This window comes from Epinephelus fuscoguttatus, linkage group LG8 (genome assembly GCF_011397635.1).
Source record: "Epinephelus fuscoguttatus linkage group LG8, E.fuscoguttatus.final_Chr_v1".
In the NCBI taxonomy this organism is placed as follows: domain Eukaryota; kingdom Metazoa; phylum Chordata; class Actinopteri; order Perciformes; family Serranidae; genus Epinephelus; species Epinephelus fuscoguttatus.
This window is the reverse complement of record NC_064759.1, coordinates 30,986,860-31,004,986: the sequence shown is the minus strand read 5'-3', so window position 1 is coordinate 31,004,986 and position 18,127 is coordinate 30,986,860. Positions and strand designations below refer to the sequence as shown.

Sequence of the window (18,127 nt, the reverse complement as noted above, 5' to 3'; positions counted from 1 at the left end):
CACATATGATAATACTGAGTAAATAATGCACTGCCTCTTAAATGTTTCTTCCCATTCTTGCTTTGTCTTCTTCACCGAAAACCATCTGGTTCCCTTTTCACTCTCTATTAAATGTAATTGCTCTTTTTGTACACTTTTGTTCATTAATAGTTACAGACTCTCTCTGCCTCTCCTACACTCGTATTTTCAGTGTAATTCATTTGCTAAAACAGAGACAAAATGCACCATTAACAAAGTTAAGGCTAAATTTAACTGATAGTATTATTATAAATGTGAACTTTTTTTGGTCATGACAACTGTGAAGTGAAAATCTGATACTGTGCCAGCCCTAATCCACATCAAAAAGTAGTAATACTAATTTTATGACGCACCTAGCAACACAACACACTTCAAAGCTAATGTAAGCTCATTTTCATCATCATGATAACGGGTACAATCATAGACATATTTAACAGGTGTCTTGTCCCAAACTGTGCTTCAGCAACACTGACATTATATAGCTATGTGTGCATTAATGGGAGAATTGAAGCAGATATTTAAAAATAACACAAACATTCAACTCGGCCTATTAAAATGGATTGCATTTGATGATAGATTTGAACCATGAAGAACTGACACCAGATTTAAGCAATGGGCAGAAAGGGGCATAATAGCCATATGTAAAGTAAACAAAAACTGTGAAATGATTAGCTTTCCAATCACAAACAATGGCGGACTGGAAGAAATGGTTAAATTACAAAACGAAAAGACAACAATATAGACAGTAACGCTGTCTCTGTTGATTTTGGACTAGTTTACTCCCACTGGCTCTGTTCATCTTATGTTCATCCTTTGTTGCATTATTTAAGTTTTTTCATTTTATGCATATAGTCAAGCATTTTCTGCTAAAAATCCCACCTGTGTGAGACATTCTCCAGACAACTACTATACACATATATACATTTTTACAACTATAAAAAGCAATGATTTAAAGGGAGGAAAGATAATAGTAAGAATAGGATAGGGTAAATCACAAACAGAACAATTTATTTGTCTTAATTATTGAAAATTGTATTGGGGGAGGGTTATTTGGGAACTCAGACCTGACTATTTTTTACCTTTGGTTGATGCATGTTACTGGAGTTTTGGTTTCAATATTTGTTAATTGAGGAGTCTACTGAGGAAGTAAAACTGGTGTGGCTGAATAAGAATTTGGAAGTGTAAAGACGAACTCATTGGGATTTGTCTCTATGTATGAAGTATGTATGATAAGTGGAAAAAAAGTAACACAACAGTTACTTCCCGTAACATGTTACTTTTATATGCAGTAATTGCTAAAGTAAGCCAGTTACTTTTGATATAAGTAACTAGTAACTGTAACCACAGATTTTCAGTAATTTGCACAATACTGGTTAAAACAGTCATGTCATCACCTTTAAAAGTTGAGCTAGGTGGCTGAGGAATCCAATAAAGAGCAAACAAAAAGTACACTGCAGCAAAAATCTTCTCACCTCTTTCTAGTTGGCTGCTGTTAAATTTGGGTGAGTTTACTGGTTAGTGCACTGTTGGTGTTGGGTTTAAGTCTTTATTATCTTTAACGTTTTCACTGTTCAGACACAAAAAGTCTATCTGTGTGTATATTTATGAGCTTTAGAGGAAGGAGAAGCTCTAAAATGGACCTTATAATCATTTAAAATGAAAACCACCAAAAGTAAAGGTACAAGGTTTTTCTGACTAACAGCTAAATGAACACTGATTCAATGCCTTGCTCACAGACCCTTCAACAGATCACCACATTGGCTGTTTGGGGTACTGATTGTCTGAGGGAAAACTTGCTCTTTGTCAGTGTTTACCCGTCACACACGACAGCATTGTCCATCAGAAGGACAGAGAACGGTGCGCAAACACATTTTCAATACAAATTTGATATTTGTACCTCAAAGCTGAATCTGAATTCCTTGATTTATTTTATTCATCATATCGAAAGCCAGGCAGCCTCTTTCTAATGAAGCCAGCGGACAGTTTGATGTTTGTGTGTGTGTTTGGTGTGGATGTGTGTTTGCAGAGTGGCAGGTGAGTGAGCTATCTGCAGTGCTCACACACTCACCCCCTGCTGTGTTTAATCAATACCATTCTGAATTCCAGCCTTCACACATGCACTGACGCACACACACACACACACACACACACACACACACGCCTTGCAATATCTTTCTGTGAGACACCAAGGGAATACTAAGTATGAGCAACTTCACACTCCTCCTCGGTGTATAAACAGTGCACACACATTACTCACACACACATACACATAAAGGGTGAATGTGTGTATTTACTTGTGCATTTTTTTTGTTTTGTTTGTGAGTGTGTGTCCATAACGGGTGGGGCTAATTAATTCTAGTCCACCTTGTCCACTGGGAGAGAGGAATACCAAGATTGAGCAAGAGATGTGAGTGAGAGTGTGTGTGTGTGCGTGCGTGTGTGTGTGTGCATGTGTGTGTGTGTGTGTGTGTGTGTATAGGGAGGCTTCTCAAGAGGATTCAGAGCAGCGATCAGATTGATTCAAGTTCACCCAGGATGGAGAGAAGGGGGGGGCGGACAAGAGCTAAAGACAATAAGAGAGTGAGAATACCATGTCTCCCTCATAATGTTAATAATTTAATGATAAACATTTGTTTTCGCTCCTTTACTATTTATTTTTCATGAACATTTAACTTCAACATAAAGACCACAATCCTGCATACTACTTCTCTCTGCTCTTCTGAGTAGCTTTGGTGGAATAGTTGAAGGTTAAATGCAATGCTCAAAGGCACTTGGCCAGTAGTTGTTGAGGGAAGGAGGACTTGTTCATTCACTTTTCCCTCCTACATATTCCTGTCCAGTCATGGGATTGAAATCACAGCTGTTTCACTAAACTCCATCTGAGAACATTTTGAACCTCAAGGCCCAAGAAACCTTTAAATTCCAACAGCTGATTCAACATTTAATTACGCTTTTGAAGGTTAATATTTTGGAAATGAAAAGACACACTAACATATCTTTTGGTGTATTTAAACTGATGGTTCATGGTACCCGAGATGTCAATGTGAAGGTCAGTGAAGGTTTTCAGTTGTTTTCTGTATGATTCGTACGGCATTTCTGCATTTTTTTGTGTCCGGCAGCAAGAATCATGCAGAAGTGAGGGGTGTGTTGTGCAACAAAGGTCATGAGCTGTTTTTTCTGAGAAAAGTAAAAAAGACACGCACATCCCAGTGTCCAGTGGAGTGGCTGCTAGGCTGAAGAACATAATTCTTATGGGAAAACACCACAAACCAAACAGGAAGTTGAGCCTCACCACTATTTCTGCTTCCTCTTTTCTTTTTTAATCTTATGAGTATTGCGGTTAAGTCTTATCCAGAACATGTGATTTAATTCTTTTGTCTTTTAACACTTTTGCATACTGTTGTTTAGTTGACATTTGTAAAAACTGCAGCATGCCCATTTTTTATCGTGTCTGTCGGAGTGTATTAAGCAATGCAACAGCCTGTGAAGCTAACCAAGAAAAAAAATGAACACCAGTTTCATGGAGTTGACTGTAGATAAGTGAATACAACTAATCATACCTAAAATTAAAGAACAGTATGAAAACACGACACATTCTAAATTTAAAAGTGTGGAGATATCCAATTTGGAGATTTTGTTTTGAAGGAATTCCATTTTTATAAAACGTATTGTGTAATTGGGAGGTATATAAACACATGTTCATATTGAATGTTATTACACAGTGTATTTTTATGTTAAAAGAGGCTTTTTAATAGAATATTTAATTTTTGCTCAAGATGGAGTTGTAATTATAAGACTTTTTCAGATATAATTAGAAAGCAGTGGGTTGCAATCAATTAATATGCCTGCTACAAATCCAGGGCATAGGTGTGAAGCTTTGTGAGTATAAATCTGACTCACAAGCTATTTACGAGCTGTTTCGAAGCCTCCCCATCCCATTGCCTGCTGCCTATCTCCACTGTGTAAAAATAACTGTAGTTAGAAAAATCTGGAAATGGGCCGCTTTGAGATGGAGGATAATTAAGGCGAATACGGAGTCGGTGTTTTTACCAGTCACACTTTTCCTCTCCTTTCCCCACTCCTTTTCTGTCCCTCCTGACACCTTGATCCCCCCCTTACACAAACCCTTCCTGTAGCCCACCTCATACACACACACACACACACACACACACACACACACACACACGCTACCACCACCACCACCACCACCACCACCAACCAGCTCCCCTGCTGTGAGAGCAAACACTCATCGCACATGATCACCATGACGATATGGAAATATGAATTATGCATAAAGGCAGCCTCGCCTCGGCTGTGGGTACAAAGCCGTGTGGGTGATATTCTCCTTTCAAATGATATGGGAAATATCCCCTTAGTATTAATAATATAATAATCTATTCTACCACATTATTCTCTGCTGCATTACCGTCTCGGAGATTTGTGATTTGCTAGGTGTTCCACACATTTAATAACCCCCCCCCCGTACGCACTGAACACGGAACCATTAACAAATTTATTTCAGAAAACATTTGTGCATTGTGTGCCTCACATTAACATTTGCATAAATGATGAAACATTGTATTCATACTCCGAGCCTAATCACAGAAACACAGAACAAATTCCAGCACTGCCCTTTAATAAACTGCAGTGGGGGTGAATGTAATTATAATATGCTGACTTTGCTTTTCTTAATGTTCCTCACTGTGTCACTCCAAGGTCATGGTGCAATTAAACATCCCCACAAAGAGAGTGCATAATAGGCATGCAAAAATATAACACAATGTCAATATGATGTCTATTGTTTATTAAATTGAGTCCAAATTGTATTACAGGCAGCCATTTCATCAGCTCACTATTCAAGGGATCTTGACAGTGTGACAGTATGAAGCAGCTCTCTGCGTCTAAACCCTGGCAAGAGACATCTATCTAACAGACTGGCTATTATTAGATATTTGTCTAATACAAATTTGACATTGAGATTATTGAAGTAGCAACAGCTCCAGTGTTGACAGGCAGACAGAAAAAGGTGTCTGGCTATATTTGCCGAGAAAAAAGCAGTTCCTAGAAGTGAAAATAAAACAGAGGAGGCCCAGAGAGGCTCAGATACATGGGGAATCTGTACTGTACGACAGGCTCAGTTAAACATGGTTGACTGGAGGGTTACATTATGGCTGCATGCACTTTCCATATCGTAGGTAGTAGGTGAGCCAATGGGCAGAACAGCCTGTGGGCATTATGGTATTGATAAATGGCTGATAATGACTCTAAAAATGAAACAAAGGCTGTTCTGTTTTATTTTGGCAGCAGCCAGCCATATTATAATTGTACAGAAATTAAATCACATTAAATTCTGGCTGATGTTAACATTTTTATCCCAGTCACCCGGCAGGCAAAAATGACCACATTATTCTGAGTTCATCTTTGTTAATTAAACAAAATTAGAGATTTAATATTTTCTGCAATTTACCCCTCATCACATATAATCTGATATTATTAATAATTATTCACATTATCTTTTTAAATATCTTGTCATTGTGGTCATGAGCCCTGCAAATATGAAAAAAACATATCTCACTGACAAATTTAATTTATTTTTCTTTTTTGTTTGTTTGTTTTGTTTTCATTTTCAGCCAATTCTCCACAGGTTGGATGATAATAACTTTCCATGTCAAAAGCTTTTTAGATCTTCAGCTGTGAATAAAATGGCCTTCCTGAATGCTTCAGACTGACATTAAATTTAACTACTGTGAGCTGTACGGTTGATCATATCTCTCTACACAGACTCCGCTCCATCTCTGTTGTGCATATAGGTGTAGGCGTTCGTTTGTAACATTGCTGAGCATTTCTACTGTCAAATCACAATATGACATTTATTTTAAAGTATAAAATATTTTCAGTGTTAACAATGTTGAGTGAAAACAGGCTGATGGTTCACTATTTTTATTATCCTGTATCTGTAAAGACAATTATACAGCACTTATCCAATTAAGACAATCAGATGCTGTTTTGTAATACTGTATAAAATAGTTTGACATTCAGCGTATTTTAAACACATCATACTACACACTATAGGGTACTCAATATTCCAAGCTGTCAGGTTTATACATTAATACATTGCTTTCTTTTTAATAGAGCACTGCATATATAATAATATTATATATTATAATACATTAATGTCACTGATCATGCCATTAACCACAATTCATTTTAACAGTAAATATTTAAATTGTCAAATAATGCAAACATGTTACTGTAACAGCCTAGTTTTAAATGCAATACATCTAAATTAATTTGGCATTTCCAGTGTGTTTTTCAGCCTGTGTTTGTGTATAAGTGTATGGCATTACCACTTATTTGATGTTCCTGGGCCTTAATGTTATACGTTAACAGCATAAGCCCGTCTAATTATTGACTCAGTGTGGCAGAGTTTAGCTACACACTAAACAGAGATGACAGAGGTGTGTGCATGTGTGCATGTGTTTGCGCGTATGTGTCATTTGGGTAGGTGCAATGGTGCTGACGTTCCCATAACTGTCTGCTGACACCTCCTCAGTATGTAAGAACCATCTCTCACACTGCATTATTTAAAGGTAGAGAGGGAGACGCAGACGGGAGGGGAGGGAGAGGGGACGAGAGGAGAGGACGGGGGGAGAGGGAGAGGGAGAGATTCAGGTATCCTTCAACAACATACAGTATCTCTACAATGTTTCTGAGTTATAAACCACTGCAAAACTTGACTAATTACAGCACTCTGTATCCTCCCTCTCCTCCTCTGTCTCTCTTTCTTCATTTCCCATGTGCTTTCTCTCCTCTCCCTATTCCTTTCCCCACCACATCTCCTTCTCCTCTCTCCCTCCTGCTAGAGCTAACAACTTGCCAGAAGAAATATGATTAGCACAGCGGAGAGCTGAGAACCACAGTTTGCTGGAGAAGTGACACATACTGGCGATATTCCCCCCACTGCAAGGTGCTGAGAGGAAAGGTGAGACAGAGAGGCAGGGTGTGACTATAATAATACCAGGGCAGCACAGCGACTCAGTGGTTAGCTCATTTAGTAAGTTTAAGTGCAGTGTTTGTACGATCCCCCCCTTGTGTTCGCGGAGGTTTTCTCCCACAGCCCAAACATACATAGATCAGGGGGATCGGAGAGTCTAAATTGCCCCTTAGCGCGACTGTTTGTCTATCCATATTCACCATATGATGCACTGGTGACCTGCTTTGGGAGTTTCCCCATCCTTTGCTCAATGCATGCTGGGAAAAGCTCTAGTCCCTGCCCCCCTCCACTGTGACCGTGAATAGGAATGAAACCGACCAAAAGAGTCAGTAATCGCAATAATGTGTCATCACACAAAGCGAAAAATGTGTTTAAATCTGTTGAGCAGCAAATTCAGAAATACGCATATATTTTGAAGGTAATACAGGTGACAAAAATACTATAAAATGATCCGTAAGCAATGTTTCTAATTTTCCTTCTGCAGTAAAAATTGAATAACATTAAATACTGCAATCATATTTCATCAGAACGTTGTTGTTATGGTTTTTTTTATGGCTCCACCTAACATACTGTGCATGTAGTTCCGGGCTTCGTTCATTGGTTAGCATTCATACAACACAACCTCCCACTACTCTCCTCACATAACCCCTGTCCATATTTAAATTTGAACAGGGGAACACGTTGTGTGCACAGCTCCAATCTCCATCTCAGACTGTTTAACAAAGCTGCACACTGCAGTAATAAAAAAAGGAGCAATACAAACAACTATCAAATATGTTAAAGGAAAGATTAACAAAGTTGGACCCTTCTCTCAAGAAGAAAAAAGACACAACTGTGATTGGAAAAACAATGATAGAAAAAAGGGCTTAAAATCTAATCAACAGTTCAGTGACCACTGAGAACGATGTTAAATTAAAGACTATTGTGATCATGAAACTGCTGAATCTTTGACAAAGCACAACTCAGAAACTATACTGGATATGAAAGAAAACAAATATTGACAATGACAATATCATCAACCGATGATGCAATCACAAGTCATAACTTCAAATAACTTCAATGTAACTTTAGAAAAGTCCGTCTTTAGAAGAAGATTGAGTATTTCTAAATGAGATGAGAAAAAGAAAGACAGACAAAGAATGGCAGGGAGTGAGGGAGAGAAACAGAGACTTAGAGAGAATGAGGGAATGCAGGAAAAGACAAGAGGGAGGGAGAGCGGAGAGGTTTTAGGGCCGATGTGAAAGCCAGCAGGTCACAGAGGTTCCCTTTGAATTTAGAACAAACCACAAACAGTGAATGTCTACTCCAAAAGGCTGAATGACTGATTATAATGGCTGCCTGTTTCGATCTCGTCCCGTCAGCCTCTCAGCACTGCTTTCTTAAGAGTGCTGTGACTGGGGAGCTAACATGTGGGCAGGCCTACCATTTACAATTACAATTTAGGCATTTAGCTGACGCCCTTATCCAAAGCGACTGACAATAAGAGCAGCGGTAGAGACGGCCATAGTGTCTGTGAATCCTGTGATCCTTAGCAGCCTGGTAAACACACAATGTGTAGAAACTTCAGAACAGGTGCAGTGCCAAACAAGTGAAAGGAACACAGAGACGACAACGAGACAACAGGACAATACAAAAGTATGTATCAACATGTCCCATGAATAGAGGAAGCAAAGTGATACTGCATTTAAACACTGTTAATACAGCTGCTTTATTTTAATAACAAATGAACTGATCTTATAAAAACCTCGCCAGGCTAGAGCAAACTAACAGCTCCAATTAACAGCACGGGTTGTCCTGTGTTCGTGTTTGCATAATGATATCATAAAAAGTGACTTCCATTTATTTTTTTCAGATGTAAATGATTCCTGACAAATAATTTTAAATGTTTACAGAAGTGTGGGCCTCCTACTGCACCAGTTCGTGATGTTGTGACATACACTATATACTGATTTTATTCATGTTTTATATACAGAGTATTAGTGGTATATATGTTAATAGTAAAACATACTAATCAGATTTCACAGAATAATATTGGTCCAAGAAATAACATCAGTCCGATGCTGGCCAAAATATACCAACCTTTTCTCTCAAGCTAGCAATTAGAAAATAATGACACTCACGCTGAAGGTTATGTCAAGGTCAAGCTGCATTAACACTAAGCACTCACTATAATCTGCATATCATTTTGAGTCCATCTTTAAACATCAAGAACACAACCAGAGGAAACGTCATTCTTAATACGAAGCATGTGCTGTTGCTAATATTCTGCGCTAATGTGTGACAGTAGAAACTTACAGATTTTTCCACCAACTGTATCACTTAATTCACTCTCCACCATTCTACTATATAGTATTCACACTAAACCGTGTGAAAACAAACAGATCAGATGCCATAAAAACTGTTCTAAATAGAAAAGTGGTGATCCGTGTTTATCTGTTTTAATTTTCATTTGTTTAATTCTGTTGCGTCAAAGACTGCCGGTCATACAGTAAATGTACACTAGCAAAGAGTGACGCAGTCTCTCAGCACAAGAATGCAAATATGAGACACCTAACACTCTGTAACAGCTCCACTAAAACTCAAATGCATCACACACAGAAATCACTGCCTGCAAAATAATCACTTACATGTGATGAAGAACATCTTTTCATCACCAACAAATTCATAAAGACATTCATGTACAAACTCTGCAGAGTGATAGAAAACTACTGAAAAAAACAGATTAACTGACTAAATGTCAATGCATTAATACTTACATTATAACCGCAAACAATTTTCTAGGTAAAATGAGTCATAATTTTTTTTTCTCTTTCTTTTTTCCTGCAGAAATGTCAACAGTTTGATTTCACACGTTGCCTGGCAGAAAAAAAACACCCTGTTAAAAATAATTTTCTTAGCCGAACTTGAATCCGTCAATGATTGGCCAGAGGAAGTTTGTGTCTCCTCCCTTCTTCATATAGCTGAGAAACCTGTTGTTTTGTTTGTGTGCAAGTTTCCATTAAGCTGAGACCTGAAGCATGAAATGAATGATAGATAGATAGAAGAAGCACTCTGACCCATGGCGTATTAAAATGGTAATGTATCACTTTAGCAATATGCTGTCTACATCTAATATCAGCTGCCATCACAGCGCTACACACATGTATTAATTAAGGAGTTAAGAGTGTAAAAAATAAAACCATACTGTTACATCGTTGGGAGAAGATCTCATAAGTATTATAATTACTTTGGGACTTATTTAAAACCCTCATATCGAACAACCTATCACCAAGCACTGCTCTAAAAATTTAAATATCGGCCAATGCTTATGCAATGCACTCATTAAAGTGATGTTTTCAAATTCATCAAGGTAGTAGTGATGATTCCTCAAAGATAGTTTTGTTATTTAAAATGTACTTAGAGCTAATTTAATTGCAGATTTTATTTTTTACATTTGTTATTAACATAAAATAATAATGCAATGAGAAAATCACATCTTGAAATTAGAGACTGGTTTTAGATGTATTTCTTTAGTCTCCAAAAAACATCTTACAGTTAATATAAACACAAGATCTTTTTTCTTGTAAGTAGACAACATTTCTAAGAAGAGGAGAGCACAGAAAACATCAGAACAGAGCAGAACAAAACCAAACAGAGTAGGTACTCACTCATATAGACGCAGGAATAGCCCCCAAAACACATCACTAAAATGCAGAAATCTGTCTACTATCCTGTCAGGGTGCAAGCTAGTTGCCTTGGCCCTGGCTGGGCGTTATTTGTGAGCCAAATCCTTAAAGAACAAGAAGCTTTCTCTGTGCCTAAACCTGCCGACAGACAGGGGGCTTTGAAGGCCCCCAACCGAGCTCTACACAGAGCTTTGAAGCCAACTGAAAACTCTGCTTTATGGGACTAAATGAAAGCGAGGAAGAAGGGAAAGTTATAAAAAAGCAAAGAAACACTGTTGCTGTTCTCGCTCTGCCGGTTCATGCTTCTGAGTTTGTGTGCAGTTTGATGATTAATTGCAGGCTGTTTGTAATTTTTGCAAATATATGTGAGGGCTTTGATACGATGTCAGCACGTACACTGTGACACTGCAGTTTGTTGGGTCTGTGTTATTGCATATTTACTTTTTAATCTTAGACACAATTCATTGTCACCATGTTCCAGTTACTAGTTAAGAGTATCAATTAATAACATTATGTCCTATTAAATCATGTTAGCTCTACTGTTTCAACTAATCATTTGTTAACATGTTTTATGTAAAACATATTAAGAAGAAAACCCTGGCTGCTATTTTTCTTTACTTTTTTTAATGATGATTAAAGGTGAAAAATGTGCGCGTTATGAATTATGTCTTTTCTCGCTTGCTGACGACTGTGATAGACTGTGTATTATTTGTATAATTTTATCATGATCTACATGGCTGATATTTGCGTGCATCACAATCTGTAGACAGGCCGATAAGGGAAGTAAAAGATCGTGGGAAAATGCTGTTGTGCATAATGTGAGAGCGGTGTGTCTATTTCTGTTATTTATGGTGTATTTGGGAAAATTCTATCACTCTAACATGACAAGGGAGTATCAGCTGCACTGAAACTCTTTCCGCTGCCCCAACAAATGTTAATCATGTGAATTTTGCCTTTTTTATATATATATATATATTGTGGGCCATTTTGCCTTTAATGGACAGGACAGGTAAGTGTGAAGAGGGGAGAATGAGAGGGGATGACATGCAGCAAAGGGCCACAGGCTGGATTCGAACCCGGGGCTGCTGCGGCAACAGCCTTGTACATGGGGCGCCTGCTCTACCACTAAGTCACCGACACCCCGGATTTTGCCTTTTTAGTAAAGAAAATGTTGGCTCCTAATTTCTGGACTCAGATGGCCACGTTCTTTTCTACATAAGGCCTCTATCATTTGCTACTGAGAACGTTAACAGTAGAAATAGGATTATGAAATAGGTCATTCTGATTTCTTTTTTCATATATTGTTCATTTATCTATTTCTAGATAAATCTCCAGTATGGTGGTGTACATAACGTAGTACTTATATTATTTTGTACAAGTCTTATACATATCTTAATTGGCTATAGAGAATGCCACTAACAGGACTTCTGTTTTTACGATCATAAATATATAATGTATGGGTGTGTTTTTTAATCACAGCATGTTGGAAGTTTTAGCTTTATGGTCTTTTTTCACTTTTATTCAATGAGTTTTTTGCAGCACTTTTGCACAATTTATCTTTACATTTATCAATGTCAAACATAAAGCTAGAATGCCATAGTTTGAAAGGTGCCTTTAATAGAAAACTGAATGGTTTCATGGTAATAAAGGTGTGTGTGAGTAAACAGTGGCTTTGTTAGGTGAATGGCTCAGTTCTGTTTATCAGTTCTGTCACCTTGATATCTGAACTTCAGCTCTGAAAAACAACTCTGCTGCCAAGAACCGTCCATGAAACATCATTGCCATGGTGCTTTTTATGTCACTCCAGCCTAATTAATTATCAGAAACACAGACAACATCTGACTAAACTGAAGCCTGCGCTCTTTCAGGATGTTGCAGCTGATGTGTCGAACTCACATCTGCAATCAGATCACCAGCTCTGGACTCTCAGAGAAGCATTAATCACTTTCTCCTTCTCTCTTTCTCTCTCTCTCCTTTCAATAAGTCTTTTAGAGGCACACAAACCATCTCCAGCAGACAAAACAGTGGACAAGCCTCTGTGATGTCCTGACTCATTCTGCTCCTCTCCTCTCCAAAGCCTTGGGGCCGACGCAATGGGACCCAAAACCAACACGCACATAATGGGGCCTTGTTGGAGCCGCCTTAATGTTTCTAATGTTATGTAAATGAGGAGGGAAGAGGGCAGGAAAGGAGAAGAGAGGAGCAGAGCGGAGGAGGAGGCAGTGGGAGTGTTTGTGTGTCCGAGGAGGCTGCTAAGCTCCCATTACCAGGGGATTAGGCAAATGCTGCCGTTGTATCGATGCTGGTTCGACAGCGAACCGCCAACCCTAATCCCCTCCTCTCTTCTCCTTCCGACAACGCCTCGTCAACGCCTCCTTTAACGCCTCCTCTCCTCCTCTTTATATAGTACCCCCCGCCACAATCATTTGTGAAAAATCTTCACAGAACTTTCTGGATTCAACTTTTCAACTCTCTCCTCTTGTTTCTCCATCATGCATATACACTATATCTCACACAAGCTAAAAACACAAATACTGTTAGAATTACTTGGTTTACAGCCAGTGTAAATTTGTCTGTTCATTGATTTCTCTGACATGTGATGTGTGTCTGTGTGTGTGTGTTTGTGAATGTGTGAGAAGTGATCAATATTGAAAGCCAGAGAGTGCCTTTCTGGTTTGTCTGTGATGTGTGTTGCCTGGAGCCTCCGAGTACAGCTATGACCTACTGGCTTCTGAACACATCAACTCTTCAGTTCACTGCTCCTCAGACTCCGGGCAGGGGACGAGTGCTGGTCTCTGGATGCTGCTCATCGGTCCCTGGGCACACTGGTGGCTCCTTTAAAGGGATTCTTGAGACATCTTTCTGCTTTATCTTTCCTGCAGTGAGACAGTGCATGAAGATGGGAGAAAGAGAGGGAGAGAGCACATTATGTTCTATTTGCAGGCGAGCAGTCTCCTTTAAACTTTCTGTGCTGTCTCTCTTGTCTTACGTGTTTCTCTGGACTTTATAATTACATTTAACAATGCAAAAAAATCGCATAAAATCCCTGTTATTTTTTAACATAAGAAGGATCAAAATGTCCGTCAATCTATGTTCATGTTTTAAGAAATGCAATGCAAATAAATACATTGCTATTTGTTTAATATCTGACATATGTATCTAAGACACTAAACCAACAAATAAAGAACAGATTAATCTCTGCACGTATTATCACTAACTATTCAGCACTCAAGCTGAGGCTGAAGAATGTCATCAAGAAGTGTGGAAGCTATTCTGAGACAAACTAGCTATGTGATGTTTTGTGTGTGTGTGTGTGTGTGTGTGTGTGTGTGTGTGTGTGTGTGAGAGTGTGCGCGCGTGTGTGTGTGTGTGTGTGAAGTGTGTGTGTGTTTGCGTGCGTGTGTGTGTGCGTGTATGTTTGTGTGCATGGTGACACAGTTGCAGGCAGAACTTGGAATACTCAATTATCACATTAGCACATCCAGGGAGAAGCCGAAAGGCTACACACACACGCCTGTGCACACACACACACTCACATATGCACGTATACACACATTCACACACCCACACACACTCACACACATGCACACCACCCCCACATATCTCTGGAACTGCAGGCCCCCTGCTGAGAAGCTCAAACACACCAACTGATGGTGGGGGCTGGTGGTGGTGGTGGTGGTGGTGGTGGTGTTGTGGGCTGGAGGAAGAGGGGAGGGCTGTTGGGTTGTGGAGAAGCATGAGGCTGGTGAGTGACATTGAGACCAAGGTTAAACACAAACCACCCATTCTGTTCTGTTGCAGGCCATGTTTAGACCGGCAGCAGCCCTGCATCACAGATCGCAGCCTCCTCCGTCATTGCTGTAGCACAGCGAAGGTGATGCTGCTCAGTGCTTCGACAATATAGTTGATATCACTTCAGCCTTTGAGGCTTTCGCAATGCAACATCTTCCAGCAACACATTTTGTTAGCCAATTAAAATACGAGCATGTGACCATTCCAGGTAGATTACGCTGTAGTGTGTAGCTTGTAGCGTTAGTGTGCTAATTCCACTGTTTACCCTGCAAACAGGCAACTTTCCAGAGCCAGAAGCTTTAGATTGTAGTAAGCACAAACGCAGCCTGCTCAGGCTGGCAGTACACTCAAAACAACAAATCAAAACATCAAACTCAAATTTGGCATACAAGTAAAATGGCAGGGTTTTGGCTATAAGGAAGCACTGACAAAGTGTGCAAAGGCTCATCAGTCAAACCTGATGAAACTTTTGCGCAGTCTAGTTCAACACCCTCCAATACATCACCTGCAATTACTAACAATGTTATATGGCTTGTAGGACTGTATGGTTATACTTTAAAGCCATACTTATTTCTACAGATAAATTATTCTTCTATGTTAAATTAAAACGTTGGTATTTTTCAACCTGGACCCTGTTTTTCCATGTTTTTGTCTAAAGCCATTTTTACACTGCCTCTTCAAGGTGGGAATTTCAAGCCGTTAAGCCGCCCCGTGGCTCTGTATAAAAGGTACAATGGATGGACTGGACAGAGTTGTCTCACTTTTAAGCCTACATTGGATGTAGTAAGAGCGCCGAAACAATGGCTACATAAAGGGACAGCCGGCAGGACAGGATCATAGGCAGCACGAGTAAGGTGTTGCAACCAACCACAGAAGATTTAAAAAGTAGCTAATAGCAGTTAGCAGCTAACTCAAAGAAGGAGAACAGTGAACAATAATGTCTGCAAATTGGGAAAACAATGAGGTCCAGGAGCTCCTTAACCTCCGAGCAGAGATTGAGATCACCTGCCATACAACAGAGAAGATAAAGAATTGTTATCAAGCCATTGTTATTGTTTATAAAGTACTGCCAACATGTAAATTATATGTCACACTAGAGGCTGATGCTATTGTGTTACATGTCTTGCCCATCACGCCTCTTTTGCTTCTGCATGCCGGCATGCTGTCTAAAATCACACGATGGAGCAGCATGATTCCACTGTTGTTTAGTTCTGAGTAAAAATGCAGAGGTGACATGAAGAGGTGACTTCGAAGCAGCAGTATAACACGTTTTGTGTGTGAAAAGGTTTTAAGTGACTAATGGAAACAACAGTTTTTTAAAAATTGGTCTAATATTGATTTAGAGCGCTGCAGCAATGAAATACTCGGGGCAATATAGCACACTGCCAATGCATGTTCACAAAAAGTGCTTGTTTTTGCCATTGACAGGATCAGATTGTTATTTTATAAAAGAAGACAAAACATATTTACTTTCCCTTTCCCTTGATCTAGTCTGTTTGTTATTGTGTCTAACCAAGTCCAAGTCTCACTAAAGGAGAAGTCTCATTCTGAAGTCTCCCAAGACGAGTTGTTGCAGAAAGACAATAACAAACACACAAATCAAGCAAACAATCAAGAAAAACATTTTATTTCTCTGTAGGGATCCTTTCCATAATGTTGTCAAATACTTTCAATAACAATCTGAGCCTGTCAGTGGAAAAACACGCACTTTTAATGGACATATAGTCCACTGATGGTCCACTAGTGCACCGAGCATTACATTGTAGCCCATCTTGCTGTTGTCGGCTGCAGGGCTCTTGACCAATACTGGACCAATTTCAAAAATTGTTCCCAATAGTCACTTCGGCACAAAAACATGCAAAAATAAGGTCAAGGTTAGAAAATACCAAAGTTTCCCTTTAAAGTGCTGTGGTCAACACATTTAGTAGCTCTGCAGGTATGTAGGCTCTGGCCATAGCTGACATACAAGTCCTGAAAAATGACTAGTGCCTAGCTTGTGGGGCTTATGTGGAAACTGCTTGCAAAGTCATTGCACAGCTTCTGGCCAACTGTTGTTCTCTATCACAAATGCACAGCATAATGAATGCACAGCACTGCCTGCTGATACATAACACATCAATCTATTGCAGAGGTGGTAGGACAATGAAGAGGTTAAATTCTATACTGAACTATGCATAAATGCATTAGCTGTAAGAAATCACCACATCAGACTAACAAATATTATCTGACCACACGCCCACTCAAGCAGAACTACTGATATGATTAACAAATACAGTTCAAACAGGAGTCTAAGTCCAAGAATGATTAAGTTAGCAGAGTAGGAGTCAGTAGGAAACATGCATGGCACCAAACTGCAGAACAAAAAGTGTATACAAGGATCACAAAAGACATAATCTACTCCTTTTAGATCCAACACTGATTATCCATTACTATTTGAGATCTTGTTCTCCACAATGTCTGCAGTCAGAAGTTTAATTTCTTTTTGGGAAGTGTGTGGTCTATTACATGCTGCTGCAATACCACAATCATGGCAGTCAGTTCTGAGTGTGGAAATGATAGTTGATAAAATATCTCGACAACCACAGTCAGGCTTACTGATGCTGTTTGAGTGTTCAGGAACTGCTACAAATGGTTTTGTTATTGTAATTCACAAAAGGTACACCAGTTTAAATAAAGGTCAGGGACAGATGACTGTATTAAGCGCTAGAAACACAAGATTGCCATGTTGAACTGCTGTTCAGACAGTATTAAAAGCTTCTTTAGTGCCTGAAAAAATCCAATAAATAAAGAACAATTTTCTACATAGATAGCATAATTAAACGGATGTCCTTTCTACCTAAAGGTCAGGATTTATTATACACCTCAGTCTGGAAAATGTTCTTATTTAGAAACAGTTTGGTTTTCTGTCTTTTTCCCACAGGAGAGTAGGACTGAGAGACAAGTCAGAATCCAAAAATATCTCAAGCAAAATTGTTGTTTTTTTTTTTTGTTGTAATTACCGCAGCCCACCGTGTTGCTGAAGTGAGACCGTATGTTCTAACAGAGGAGCCCTGCCTTTCAATTAGTTTTCCATACAAGAGAGAAAACCCAGAAAAACAAATGGGGGGTCTAATACTGTTAGCTCCTTTGTGAAGCACCTGTTCTGAAGGAAACACTGAGGAAAATGGGAGGGGAGCAATAATGGCCGTTATTCTGAATAGATGGAAACACCTAGACAATGCATCAGTAGTTATAGCACTAATAAACAGATAATAGACACAAAGCAATTTACAGTGTGTATCCATGAGCACGAGTTTCTTTGTGTCAAAACAGTGCATCTCTTCCATTGCACTTTTCCAGTTAATTAGTGATTTGTTATCAAAAATGTATCTTAATTCAAAATTCATATACTCTCCATATTACAAGCTTTATTGCTGAGATTTCTGAAAACCCTGTATACAGATTTCAGACTACGCAGAGGTCTGAATTCACAGCTTACAAAGTATTGACAGCTTTTCCCTTCTGTTTCTACGGCTGTAAGACTAAAAAGCACATAGTCCTGGTTTAGTGATGGTGAATTACTGCTCAGTGTCAGCTTGGCTCGCTGTCAGCTGATACACTGTAAGAGGTGTGTCTATTTTAAGTCTAGTGGTTGGCCTATCAGAGAGACCCATTACTA

General features: G+C 39.1%; 1 long non-coding RNA gene across 2 annotated transcripts in view; it reads right to left on the bottom strand.

The window, feature by feature from the left end:
• Positions 1–18,127, bottom strand: part of LOC125893060 (uncharacterized) — a 43,047-nt gene that overhangs the window by 19,456 nt on the left and 5,464 nt on the right. For both annotated transcript variants that reach the window (XR_007449833.1, XR_007449834.1), the window contains exon 3: positions 13,403–13,553. This is a non-coding gene — a long non-coding RNA (uncharacterized LOC125893060). The remainder of the gene's footprint in view (positions 1–13,402; positions 13,554–18,127) is intronic.